The sequence below is a fragment of the Grammomys surdaster genome, unplaced genomic scaffold (assembly GCF_004785775.1).
Source record: "Grammomys surdaster isolate TR1022 unplaced genomic scaffold, NIH_TR_1.0 174, whole genome shotgun sequence".
NCBI classification, from domain to species: domain Eukaryota; kingdom Metazoa; phylum Chordata; class Mammalia; order Rodentia; family Muridae; genus Grammomys; species Grammomys surdaster.
The window spans coordinates 18896419-18908974 of NW_021604622.1; the positions used below are offsets into that span (position 1 = coordinate 18896419).

Consider the following 12556-nt stretch of genomic DNA (forward strand, 5'->3'; position numbering starts at 1 on the left):
GGAGAGGAGAGGAGAGGAGAGATCTAGAGAATTTCTACCAATAATCCAGATGCTGGGGTAAGATCTGGAAGTGGCTCACACATATGTCCGATGTTTCTGTCCCCTTCACTATCACTGCTGATAGGACTTCCCAAGAAGCTCCCCCAGAATAATCTCCTTCCCACTCTAGAAAATCTAAGATTGGTCCATCTCCCTGCACTGAGAAAGCTTTTCTCTCCTCTTTTTTTCACTCTCCGGCAGTGTTTGGGGGCCATCATATAGAAGAAAAGCTTCATAAGACAATTGCAAAAGTAAATCTAGGTTTCACGGTGTGTCCTATATAACTGCTAGGGGATGCTTATTACCTAAGACACAGGGGCTAAAGATTTGGAGGCCCATTCCATATGCCCAAGTCCTTCACGAGAATTGTACAGATAACGGGACCTGCACAGTCCTTTACCATCCTTAACACAGTATGCCCAGGTACTTGTCTGATTCCTGCATCCTTCTCTGCTTTCTCTAGTGATGAGAATCTGAGGAAAATTAATTTTTCTTCATCTCATGCACCAAATAGGAACCTTTATGCTCGGCTTCATGAAGATTCAACCCGGATTCTAGTTGTACAGACCCCACCCCCTTACTCCCTCTTGAGATACTGAGCTTCCAACGATTTCCATAGCAAACTATTTTTTTTGAGATCAATCAGGAGCTGTCATTAGCTGAATTGTTCACCCCTAAAATTCCTAAGTTGAAGCTCCACCTTCTAGTGTTGTCACCTAACATGGAAAACAGGCCTAGCAAGAGATAGTTCAACTAATACTGAAATGGATAAGGCAGAACCTAATCCAATCTGGACTGGGTCCTTACGAGAAAGGGAAATTAGGACATCCTGGAAGACAACAGTAATATGTACAATGTGATGGTTAATCATCATCAACTTGACTGCATTTAGAATCACCATGGAAACATATCTAGGTGCTTCCAGAAATGTAAGTGAGGTAAGACCCACCATGGAAGGTGAGTGGCAAAATTCACTGGGATAGGATCCCATTGAAAAGGAGGAAGCCAGCTATCCCAGAATTCCTTTCTCTCCGATTCCTAACTGCACATACAAGGTGACCAGCGGCCTCACTCTCCTGCCATCACAATTCCCCATCCACCATTGACTGTACCCTCAGAAATAAACCATCTCCTTTAAGCTATCACAGAAGTGAGAAAACTAATACAAGCCTAGAGAAGGCAGCCAGAGGACGAAAGAGGAGGGGCCTCAGAGGAAACCGACTCAGCAGCTCCTTGATCTTGAACTCCAGAACCACAGGGAACGAACTGTTGCTAGTTATGTTTCCCAGTCTGTGAAGCTTTGTGCCAGCTACTGGAGGTCACTAAGATGAGAGCCAACACCTGTGTCTCCACTTCTGTGATGTGAGCCTTCCCACCCTCCTTCCCCACTCACCGTTTTTCCTCGCCTTTCTTCACACTCTTCCCTTTCTTCCCCTCAGACACTCTGAAGAGTCAAGGATGCTGCTAGGATTCCAGAGGCCACAGGCTGCTGACATCACACTACGTAGCTTTGCTTTCTGCATCAGACATCAGAAATCCCCTAGGGGAATCCAGACACTTCTAGAATCAGAACAGAATGGCTTTCCCCTCTCCCCCTCCAGAAATATGGCTGCAAAAGTACCCTGGCTCAAACTTCCCTCAAGTTGGCCCATTTCCTCCTTTGCAGAAGGGTTTTTACCAACATCTGTATTACTGAGAAAGCTCCTGCTCACAATTCCTCTTTGCCCCTCAAGACTGGAGTTACGGAGTCAGCTGCAGAGGCAGATAAAGGTGTTATCAGAAATTCCTATGGAAATGTATCCCAGCCAACTGAATGCCACACCAGCCTGTGTGTGTATGCCAGTATTCTAGACCCTTTCTCTAATTGTTGGCTATTTCCTCTACTATGCAAACTAAGCAAACAGTGGCCAACACGCCAGGGCACGCTGGTTTGTCATGAATGTGTTACTAATATTAACCATCTTAATACCCTAAGGGCATTTTTGAAAGGCATAACTCCCCCAGTTCTCACCCTCCTCCAGTTGAAATCACTCCCAACTCAAAACCAGCTATGAGCCCACTTGCCTAACAAACAGCCCCTCACTTTTTTTGATTTTTTTCTTCAGTGCATCAGTCTGGACTCCTTTGCCATTTCTCTGAGAGTCTCGGCTTGAGGAGCTCACTGTAGAGGTGACAAGCAACTCTTTGATGGTGTGCGTAGCCAAAGGGTATCAAAATAGGAGAGAGATCCATCAAATCCCACGCCTCCACATAGAAAGACTCCAGTAGCACAAGCCCACTGTCCCAATCTGTGAAATGCCCAGTCTGTCCCTTCCTTTTCGCCTTAATATGCAGTTGTTGCTAGAAGCAAGTCTACAGTCAAAGCTTTAATGTTTCAAGAGCAACAAAGTGATGTTTGTTAGCTAACACTGTTTGGGGGTCACTGTAGTAACACCATATGGGAGACACTGTAGAAATACCATTTGGGGGGTCACTGTAGTAAAACCATTTGGGGGGTCATTGTAGTAACACCATTTGAGGGTTACTGTAGTAACATTGTTTAGGGGTCACTGTAGTAATACCATTTGAGGGTTACTGTAGTAACAGCATTCAGGGGTCATTGTAGTAGCACCATTTGGGGGTCCCTAGAGATTAGAACCATATCGAATTTTGCATTTGTTTCATTGTCACATTGTCTTTTTGTTAAAATTTCCTTTCAGACCATTTGTCAGTTAAATATACTCTCAGAGCTATCAATAGAATTCCTTTTCCATTGAGAGATCATCTTGTCTTACCTTAGTGAAACCAACTGCTAGGATCCTATGACATGATTGCCTCTCTCTGCACTGGCTGGTTAAGTTCACCCAGACCCTGCCCATCCAAGACCTCAGTGCAAAGAAATACAAAGCCAAGCTCTCTAGATGGCGGAAACGGAAGTAGTCCAAGCACAAAGCCGGTGGTAGAGTAAATGAGCTGGTCATGATATTTTTTTCCTGCCTTTGTTTCATCCACCAATGAAAGGACTACAAAACCATCCATGAGCTTTTTCATTGGTCAGTCATTGCACTGTAGAAAAAAAAAAAAGAGCTCTTATACCGTTGTGAATCAGAAGGACCGTGCACCAGGGAGACCGCCATCACCCTGATAAACAACATTCCTAACTATTTGTATAAAAACCAATCACTAGCAATTCTGAAACCAAGTCTCTAGAATCCAACTGAGTGAGCCCTGGGAAGCTAGAGCTTGAAGTGTCAACAGAAGATCACCATGGCTACAGAGGAAGCCCTGGTACCACCACAACTCCAGACAATAGGGTGCTACTTGTAATGTTTACCTGAGGGTGGCATGATCAAAAACCCCAGGAACTACTGTCACCACCAATTGTTAGCCAAGGTTCATGCCATTGTCCTTGGGAACACGAGTCATGCAATGATTCCAAGATACCTTAGTTGATCATATCAGTGTCTTTAGTAAACAGCCAAGTGGTTCCCTAATTTCACTCTACCCTATCTGTGAACTACAGGACAAAAGCAAGGAAGGAGGAGGGGCCTGCTCACCTAAAAGTCACAGATTCCTCCTCATTTTTCTTCTTTCCAATTATACCTGATGACCCTAAAAGCAAATCTAAAATGCTGATACCATTTTCCCTGTTCAAACAGCTGAGGACTCCTGTGAAAGTCAAAGACAGCAAATCTTCCTACAGGACTCTGCGTCTCAGAAGCAACTTCAGATGGTCAGGACAATAGAATGCAAGTCTCTGCAGACTTCACAATCCAACCAGAACTTTGTTCTCTGTATCTTTAAGGACTAGCAACCGGGTGCTGCTGGCTTTCTTTCTGATACACTAACTCCTCTTAATAGTCTGTTAGTATTTAACTCTCCCCTTGTCTCAGTCTGTGGTAACAGTGTTTTGAATAGACCACCAATGGGAACTAGCTGAGTGCCTTTTCAAAGCCTCTCTGCCGGGCAATCCAGGAAGTTCATAATACACAAACTTCTATCAGACAAGCTTTTCTTGCCTGCCTATTTCTTCATGAGCATAGAAGAAAACTCTTAACTTCTACTTATGAGTAAGGACTAAAAAGCATTCTGAAAGCTATGAAGTCACTTACAAACTACAGGTTTCTCTGGAAAAAACAAACAAACAAACAAACAAATAAACAACAAAAACAAAAAGATCACAATTCCTCAAAGCTCCCCATCACGCAAATGTCTAGACTGTTTTAAATGCGAAGTAGAAGTTTCCTACCTAAAGCTAAATTTAATAGCTTGTCCCAATCTGAATATATGTAAACAAAACTTGCTAAAACCAGTTCCAAACATTCCAAAATTAAGCTCCATATTTAACAGACGACTCAGAACGCCACAGCCCTTTCAAATGCCCAGCTCAAATAGTGTAACTGGTAATTCTAAAGAAAAATTAAATCTGTTTCCTGAAGCTTCCAAACCAGACAACATGAGCAATGGGCACACTCTGAGTATCTGTCACCTGTCTACCAAAGTGCACACACTGGAGGTCTTCAGAGACCTCCAAACACGTTTAGGTTGTTTGACTCAAAATTAGTCTAAAACTGGCTTTTATTTCTCAAACGTGTACCATCTATCAACAGCCACTTAATTCTGCAACCATTGTTCACTTTAGGTGGAAAGGTGAGATACAGTATCAAAGCTAGGACTTTTGGGTTATTTTAATGCATGCCATATATTATTTGGAATACGAAGGAAATCACATGCATAGAGTACAAGAAATAGGGCCAAGATGGACGACATGGGGATAAGGGAATAACAGGTCATTTCTAGGGAGTTCCCCGTGTGGGCAAGTGTGATGTAATAAAGGTGAAAGAGGCCTCATAGAGAGGAACAGGGAGAGGTCTAGGAGCCCAGCTGAACTGTCAAGCAACGGTGACACAGAGAAAGAAATGGTGGTGGTGGTGGTGGTGGTGGTGGTGGTGGTGGTGGTGGTGGTGGTGGTATAAGTTTCAGGGCATGACTATTAATAACCCAATTGTACATTTTGATGTTTTTTCTTCTGCCTTACTCACTTGGATGGTATAGCAGGAACAACATCCATACTGGGAAATAACCTGGCTTCCCCTTAGTCACAAACCAACTCATAGCATTTTGAGCAAACCACTGACTTCCCTCAGAGTTCCAAGGTAAGTATTTAGGTACTGAAGCATCCAACCCTCTGCTCCAGTGAGGCCAGAATTCACAGAGAGCTGAGGTTCAGATAGGAGCTAGAAACACTTTCTGTATGTGTCTCTTGCATAAAGGTAGACAGGTTAATAATTTTAACAAAGTAGCCCTAACTGCACTGCTGGAAACAGGTGTAACTCCAGAGCCAAGTTACAGATAAGACATTTGGAATACTGCTTGTACCTGTGAGTACAGAAGACAAGACAGGTGTAAAGTGGACCTATGCTTATTGAAAGTCTAAGTAGCAGGCACCACTGTTATCACCATGCTAGGACTGACTTGAGGACGTTAGCCTTTAGACACTAGGACAAAGCCATCACTAATCACTAGGATTTAACTGTATCTACCGCTTGAATAGTTAAACTGTTCAGCAGATCTCTTTTCACTGAGAAACTTAGTAGCACTCACTCTAGGTAAAATACTGAGGGTGATAGTATGTTAAAAATTACTTACTTAGTGTTGAGAGTCTGTGTCACATAAGATAAAATGGACCAATAATTAACTTTGGTGACTGGAGTAGGGCTGAAAGCTATCAGATCCTAGGCACACTATTTGACTCTCTATTTTCACTTATTTATAGGCGAAATGCATATTATATTAGTGTGAGGGGGTTAAAATTCAATTATGGCACATGGCATCACAATATAATGGCGTCCTGGAACTAGGAATGATGTCTTCAAGGAATGACAGCTACGAGTTTGATTTTTGCCCACTGCTATCTAACTTCTTCCAGATGCTTCCCAAGGCCCTCTCATGGACCTGGCTTGTAACACTGACCTCATTTTTAAGACGACTGTGACCATCTATAGACAAAGAGGATGAAGGAAAGGATATGGGTATGTCCATCACTTTAGAGTGAATGTCGACTCAAAGGATAGACTAAGCATGGATGGGTCATTATTCTAAGTTGATAATTTTTCCTTCATCCTCACAATAACTCTCTGTCTCAATCTCTACTTTAAAGACGAGTGTCAGGGCACACTGAGGTTACGCAGTTTGCTAAAGTTCATCTAGCTAGTAATGTCGGAAACACCAGAGACAGGATTCGAGGGAACTGTCCACAATCCCAGCCACACCAGCCTATAAAAATCATATCTCTGAATACCATATTCCATATACAATGCACAAACTATTACTAAAATCTGTATTTCCAATAAAAGAAGTGTTTGAAAGCTATTGAGGCCCGGTTATCCAAAAGTGAGCTTTTATTAAAGTTTAATTAATTAAAAGTTCACAGAATGCTTTAAGTGACACATGCAAAGGTTTTGCCTTCTCCACTGTACCCCACATTCCTCCTCTATTATCCTGAGGTATTTCCTTATGTTCAAGTCCCCTCCAATGCTTACAAATAGTTTCTATTTCCAAATCTCCAAAGCTTTCAGGAATGTCTTCCCGAACTCCCACTTAGCCACACCCTCTGTGCACCAAGTGCCTCAGCTTCATCCTGTCTGCTTTAGGTGTTTCTTTGGATTTGTACTCAAATCCTCTGGGTATATAAGGAAAACCACTACTGGACTCCCTCTGCCTCACTTCATCCCATGCCTAACTTCTGGAGGGAAAGGAAGAATGCAGTTTGAAGCCTAACCATTTCCTACACTGGTGCCTCCTCAGAATGGAATCTGACCTGCACCCTGGTGAGGACATGGCTGTGACTCTCTGCTTTCAAAAGGCTTGCCTCGCAACATTCTGATGTGACATTTATCTGCATGTTTGTCTTCCGAGCTACAGAGGGATTGGCTTGTAATGAGAGTTCTCCTTTGACAGACTGGTTATGGGCCCTCTTGATTTTCATAAGGAGCCCTGGGATCATAGGGGCCAGCCTGAAACCATGTGACCCACTTTGGAACAAATCCAGCCAGTGCCCACAGAATATCAAATTATGTACATATATCACATATATGTATAGATCATACATGTATGTATGTGTATGTATACATATATGAGTTATGTGGGTCCTTTCATATTGAGGTGGGCTGTTTCTGACTGACTATTGCTTAAGTGCTCAGGTCTTCATGTGTCAGCCTGGGTCAGAAATGCAGCTCGACATGGAAGAAACTGGTCAGTAACGTCAGTTCCATTTACTATATCAAACGACACACACACAGAGGTTAAGGAGCCCTCAAGGCCCAGTCCCCATTCTTAGTCATTCACAGACATGTATGATCCTTGTCATAACCTGAAAATGGGCATTACTACCTCTGTTTTACAACTGAAAGATGCTCCACACCCAGTTTCTTCCCATTAAAACCTGAGAAATTCTCCCTGCAAATCCCCCCCCAAAAAACCCACATATTTTATCTTGAAACCAATTCTGCCTGTTTGCATCTCTGTCCTCATTTCAAAGAGTAAGTCTCATGCTCACTGGGTTAGTTGTTCAAGTCTAGAGAAAGATGACAGTACTGGAGAAGGACAACTTGTCCTTGTATGTGGGGGCTGTCTTCAGCAACTACCTAGGTTACCAGATATCATGGTCATCAGGAAGAACAGAAGGTGAAAATTGTTTACAGCAGTAAAGGCCTATGCAAATCCAACAAACCAGATAGATACCAGCGTACCAGCTTTGACGTAGTTCTCAGAACCTTTTTGGACAGCTTTTAAAAACGAAATTTTACAAGAGATCACAAAAATCAGACCAAAAAAAACCTGTAAAAGTCCTTTATTTGGTAGTATTTGTTCCAGCATGTAAAGCGTAATGGTGATTAGTGGGAGTCTGAGGTCCAAAAAGGAACATCTTAGCTAAACTCGATGCAAACCATTTATTTTAGAAGTATTGGTAAGATGACTTCCCCTTTCACGTATGTATTTATGAGGACAAAGATGAACTGTTTTCAAAAGAGCAATATAAAACCATGGCAAACAACATTCTAAACCAACTCCTTCAGTACTGTGATTAATAGGATTTTATAGTGTATACATATAGAAATGCGTGTCTACATCTCTGATGCACATATGCACGTGTATGTTACTTGAGCTATCTGAAGAAAGACTCTGATGTGCGATGTTTTACACCACGGCCACGAGTGGCACAGACATCTACTTTACAGTGACCAATATTCCCAAAAGGTAGGTTCTTCTCCGATTTCATGCTCCATTTATTTTGACTATGAAATGCAAATGGCTTGAAGATAAAGGGAAATAAAAATAAAGAAAACATAATTAGGACATTTAAAACCATAATGTGATTTGTTCTGGAAAATCCGGGAGGATTATAAAGAGGCCTCCAAGCACAGGGAGCCTAATGCTGAAGGCCCTTCCACTGAGTATTTAAATTAGGGTAATGGAGGGAGATCCATGTTGTAAGCCACAGACAGCGTGAACACCAGCTAAGGGACACATATGTCCAGATAATCAATAGTCTCATCTGCTGGTGCAATATATCAGGATTTTAAAGAGCTCTCTTTTCACCTCCCGCTAATGTTTAGTCAGAAAGCTGGCTAATGAAAAAAAAGTAACTATTTTTAATCGATTTTCAAATTATTTTGTTTAAAAACTTAAAGCTCACTGGCTTGAAAGCTATTGGCTTTAGACTATACCCCAGCACTCTCCTCCAGAAACACTACCTAGAGGCAAAAAAGATTTTATTAACGTACAGATAACTCTCTAAATTATACCACTCAGTGCATAATTCATACAGAATAATACATGACTCTCAGTACATGAAGTTCATTGCTAAGGATCAGAAAGAATAGAACCCTTGGCACCTAAGAGGTCGCCAGACATTCATGCTACCAATTGTAAGCTGTGACACAGTGAGCGGGGTCAATATTGAGGGTATTTTCAGGTTTTTCTTTTTTAAGAAACAAAAGGGAAGACTGACACTTTCTGCCACGTGTTGTTCCACCAGGACATACTGGAAGTCCTGTGGCAAGAAGGCCTTTCAAACACACCCCACCATTGTAGAAATAGGGCATTAGGCTCCTGATACATATATAGTAAGTCTTGTTTTGAATAGCAGAAGTAAACCGGCACCAAAGGAAATCTGAGGAGCCATAAGCTGAGAAATACATCATTTGAAAGATAATCTGCCATCAAAGGACTATCATGGCTCCTGTTAAATAGAGGGGGAGGGGGCATTATGAACTTGGTCCTTCGCCATCTTCTTCCCAGAAATTCTAGCGCCTTCTTTCTCTCCCCCACCCCCCATCTCAGTGGGGTTTGCCTTTTGGAATCCTTAATGAAACAATAAAGTAGAAATCAAGAGAGTTCAGAAAGGCTTAGGCTGCTGAAAAGGTAACCATTTTCTCACGCTGGCTTCTGTAGGCCATCTTGTTCGTTTAAATGCCAAGATGTCTTAATCTGTCCCAGGTGGTATCACCAGGGGCAACACCATCGCTGGTCTGAGACTAATGTTCCTTGGTCAAATGACCCGCAATAAAGATCTGTCAGGCAAACAGCTAATTGGTGCAAACTAAGAAAACCACCATCCCTGCAGTGCGTTACATTAGAACAGAAAGAACAATGGACAGTTCTAGAAAGGAAAATAGCAGTGTGTGTGTGTGTGTGTGTGTGTGTGTGTGTGTGTGTGTGTGTTCCACAATTCCCCTGATTTTTTTTTCTTTTTTTTTTTTTTTTTTTTTTTTAGGGGGCTACTTGAAATCTGTAAAAATGGGTAATATGTGAAAGCTTGGGGGGAAAAAAAACCGTACACAAGACCGCGACCGAGCAGCGCGGGGAGGGGCTGAGGAGGGGGTGAGAGAGGGGGGTCATTTGTGTCCAAGGGTTTCGTGAAACATTTAGGGCAAACGCCTTTGTTCCTGGGCTCGGGAGGGGAGTGGGTGGATGGATGATGGGGAGATCAGATGGGGCTGCCTGGCCCTCCACACCCTGCTCTCCGGCGCATGCGCGAGGCCAAGACAAAGGAATAGGTAATTACAGTCCCGATTCATTCATTTTGCCTGCAGTACTGGAGGTCTGTGAGCCCTTGCTATATTCCCAGGGGTGGGGGTTAATCCACACCCCAACAGCAGTCCCCTTGATACTCGTGTTTTATTCTAGCCCGCCACGTAAGTGGCCAGTGGTTCCGGCCACGACAGAGGTGTGTCAACTCCTGTACAAAACCCTGAAATCGCACCCATGTGCGCTGTGCTCCCTTCAACAGAGTGAAAATCACTGGGGCAGAGGCTGTCCACCGAGCTCGCTTCAAGGCGGAAACGTCTCGGGGGAAGCAGATTAGGAACAGGGCCAAGCGTTCGATGAATATTCATGAAAAGAATGCGGTCCCCAGCCACGCATTGTGTGCCATCGGATCCAGGGATTCAGATTTTTTTTTTTTCTTCTTTTAATGGTGTGGGGAAGCGGGAACCAGACGTTGGGGTTGTAGCGTTTGAGCTACAGGGGAAAAAAATCTACAGAAATCTTGGCTTGCAGAAGGGCTGAGCCCGCTCGGGCCGCGGGCTGTCAGGTTCAAGCCCACCCCTACCCCACCCCCCCCAGGCTGGGGCGGCGGTGGAGGCGCCTGGCCCGCACTCTGAGAGCAAGGCTCAAAAAACAAAATAAAATAAATAAAAATACAACAAAATGCTGGCGATGTCCACAGGTTAGTGAGAAGACAGTTGAGCCGCAGACCAAGCTGGGGCTTTGATCTGCCCAGGACGTGCACACCGTCTTCCGAACCTCCGGTTCCTCGGTTACCCCAAACCAAGATCCAGGAGTCCCGAGGTCCAAAGCCACCCCCGCCCCTTCCGATCTAACCAGATTCCGTGTCTTCTTTCTCCCTCCCCACCCCACCCCCAACCCCCACCCCCATCCTCCATCTTCTGCTACTGCGCCCCCCACACCGAGCGCTTTCTCCGTGGCTGTGCCCGTTCCGCTGACAGAAGACTGGGTTCAGCCCACAGAACCGTGGCCAGTGGATTCGATGCGTTTAAAAGGTTTCGCATTCGGTATTTCCCGGTCACCAGCAGCTTTTTCCCACCCTCCACCCTACCACCTCCCTCCGAACTCGGTTCGTCTGCCTCGCCGCCACCCTCTTCAAGCTCCCCACCCTACGAAAGACCGAGGCTGTCCACCTGGGGAATAGCATCACCCTGGATCCCCAAGTGCGACAGAGCCCACCTAGAGGAATCCCACGCCCACTGTGTCTAAACCCGGCCGCACCCCGGCTGCACTGTTGGAGAACCTAGGCTTCGGGGTGGGGCGGGGCCCTGAGGAACCCGGTGGCCCTGAGTCCGCGGTGGCGTTAGGGACCCACGGCGCGCCTCCTTACCGGCTTTGGGTGCCTGTGCGGGCCCTGGGTGAGCGCGGTGCCTCCAAGGGGCCCGGGTGGCTGGTGTCGTCCGGCCGGGTGCCTGGCCGCTCAGCAAAGGCTCTCTCTCTCCCGGCTCGACGGCGGAGCCCGGAGCGTGGAGCCGAGTTGGAGCGCTGCCGCCGCCGCCGTCGCCGCTGCCGCTACTGCCGCCGCCGCTGCAGCCTCTGCATTTCTCGATCGCTCCCCCTCCCCTTCCTGCCCAGCGCCCTCCCCCCCGCGCGTCCGCCCGCCCAGCTCCTCCGCTCGCCGACCCCGCCCGCCTCGCGCCCGCCCCTCCTCTCCCAGCCCGCGGCCCGCACCCCTCCCGCTCCTCCGTTCGCGCCCGGCCACCCGTGGGGGGGGGGGTCCCCAAGTTCTCTCCACCCGCAGCCACTGCGCCCCGAGACGCCCCGTGATCCAGCGCCCCCGTCACCACACCCGCACAGTCACCCCCACCCTCCGCTCTCCTCATCCAGATCCCTCCCCTACAGCCCTGTGCTTACCCGCCTCCCCAACAGTTTCTGTCAGCCCCCCCCCCACCTCCTATTCCCTCCTTTCACGCCCCTCCATCCCCCCCACCCGCGGCGGGACTGTCTGTGGATTTCTCTCCTCTCTCTGTCTCACACACATTTTATTTGAAAGCATTGAATAAGTAGCTCAGGCTCTCGCCCAGACTTAAGGGGCTGATGAACTACACCCCCGCCGCAACCAGCTTTCTCTGCACCCCAATCCAGCCCGGCTCCAGACGACGGGCTTAGATTCTGCTATCACGTAGGCAATGAGGCTGGGGAAGACGCGATGCCTCCCTTAAAACCATCAAGACAGATATTCGCTGGTTTTAAGGTGTCCCCCTCCCCAAGGCAAGCATCTGGGGCGCCTCCGGCAGATGCTCGCCCTCGGGGCCGACCAGGAGGCTGCAGCTTTGAAAGGCGCCACCGCCCAGAGTCCAGGTCTGGGTTGGAGGGGTAGGCGGCACCGCCTCTCATGGGGGGACATTCTCCCCACTTCAGAGAGAAAAGAAAGGAAGAAATGAACCCTAGGAAAATGGGCTTCGACTTTTTGTGCCTCTGCTTTCATGGAAGTCACCAGCTCTCAGGCTGCTTAAGATGCTACTCA

At 46.3% G+C, this 12556-nt stretch overlaps 1 protein-coding gene across 2 annotated transcripts in view; it reads right to left on the minus strand.

The window, feature by feature from the left end:
* Basp1 (brain abundant membrane attached signal protein 1) overlaps window positions 1-11633 on the minus strand; it is a 50292-nt gene extending 38659 nt beyond the window's left edge. Inside the window, exon 1 of one of the 2 annotated variants that reach the window (XM_028767641.1) lies at window positions 11420-11633. The gene's annotated coding sequence lies outside the window, so the exon portion shown is untranslated. Of the gene's footprint in view, window positions 1-1432; window positions 1569-11419 lie in introns of those variants that run through there. The other variant, XM_028767642.1, reaches the window with a different exon arrangement.
* Window positions 11634-12556: the final 923 nt, after the last annotated feature.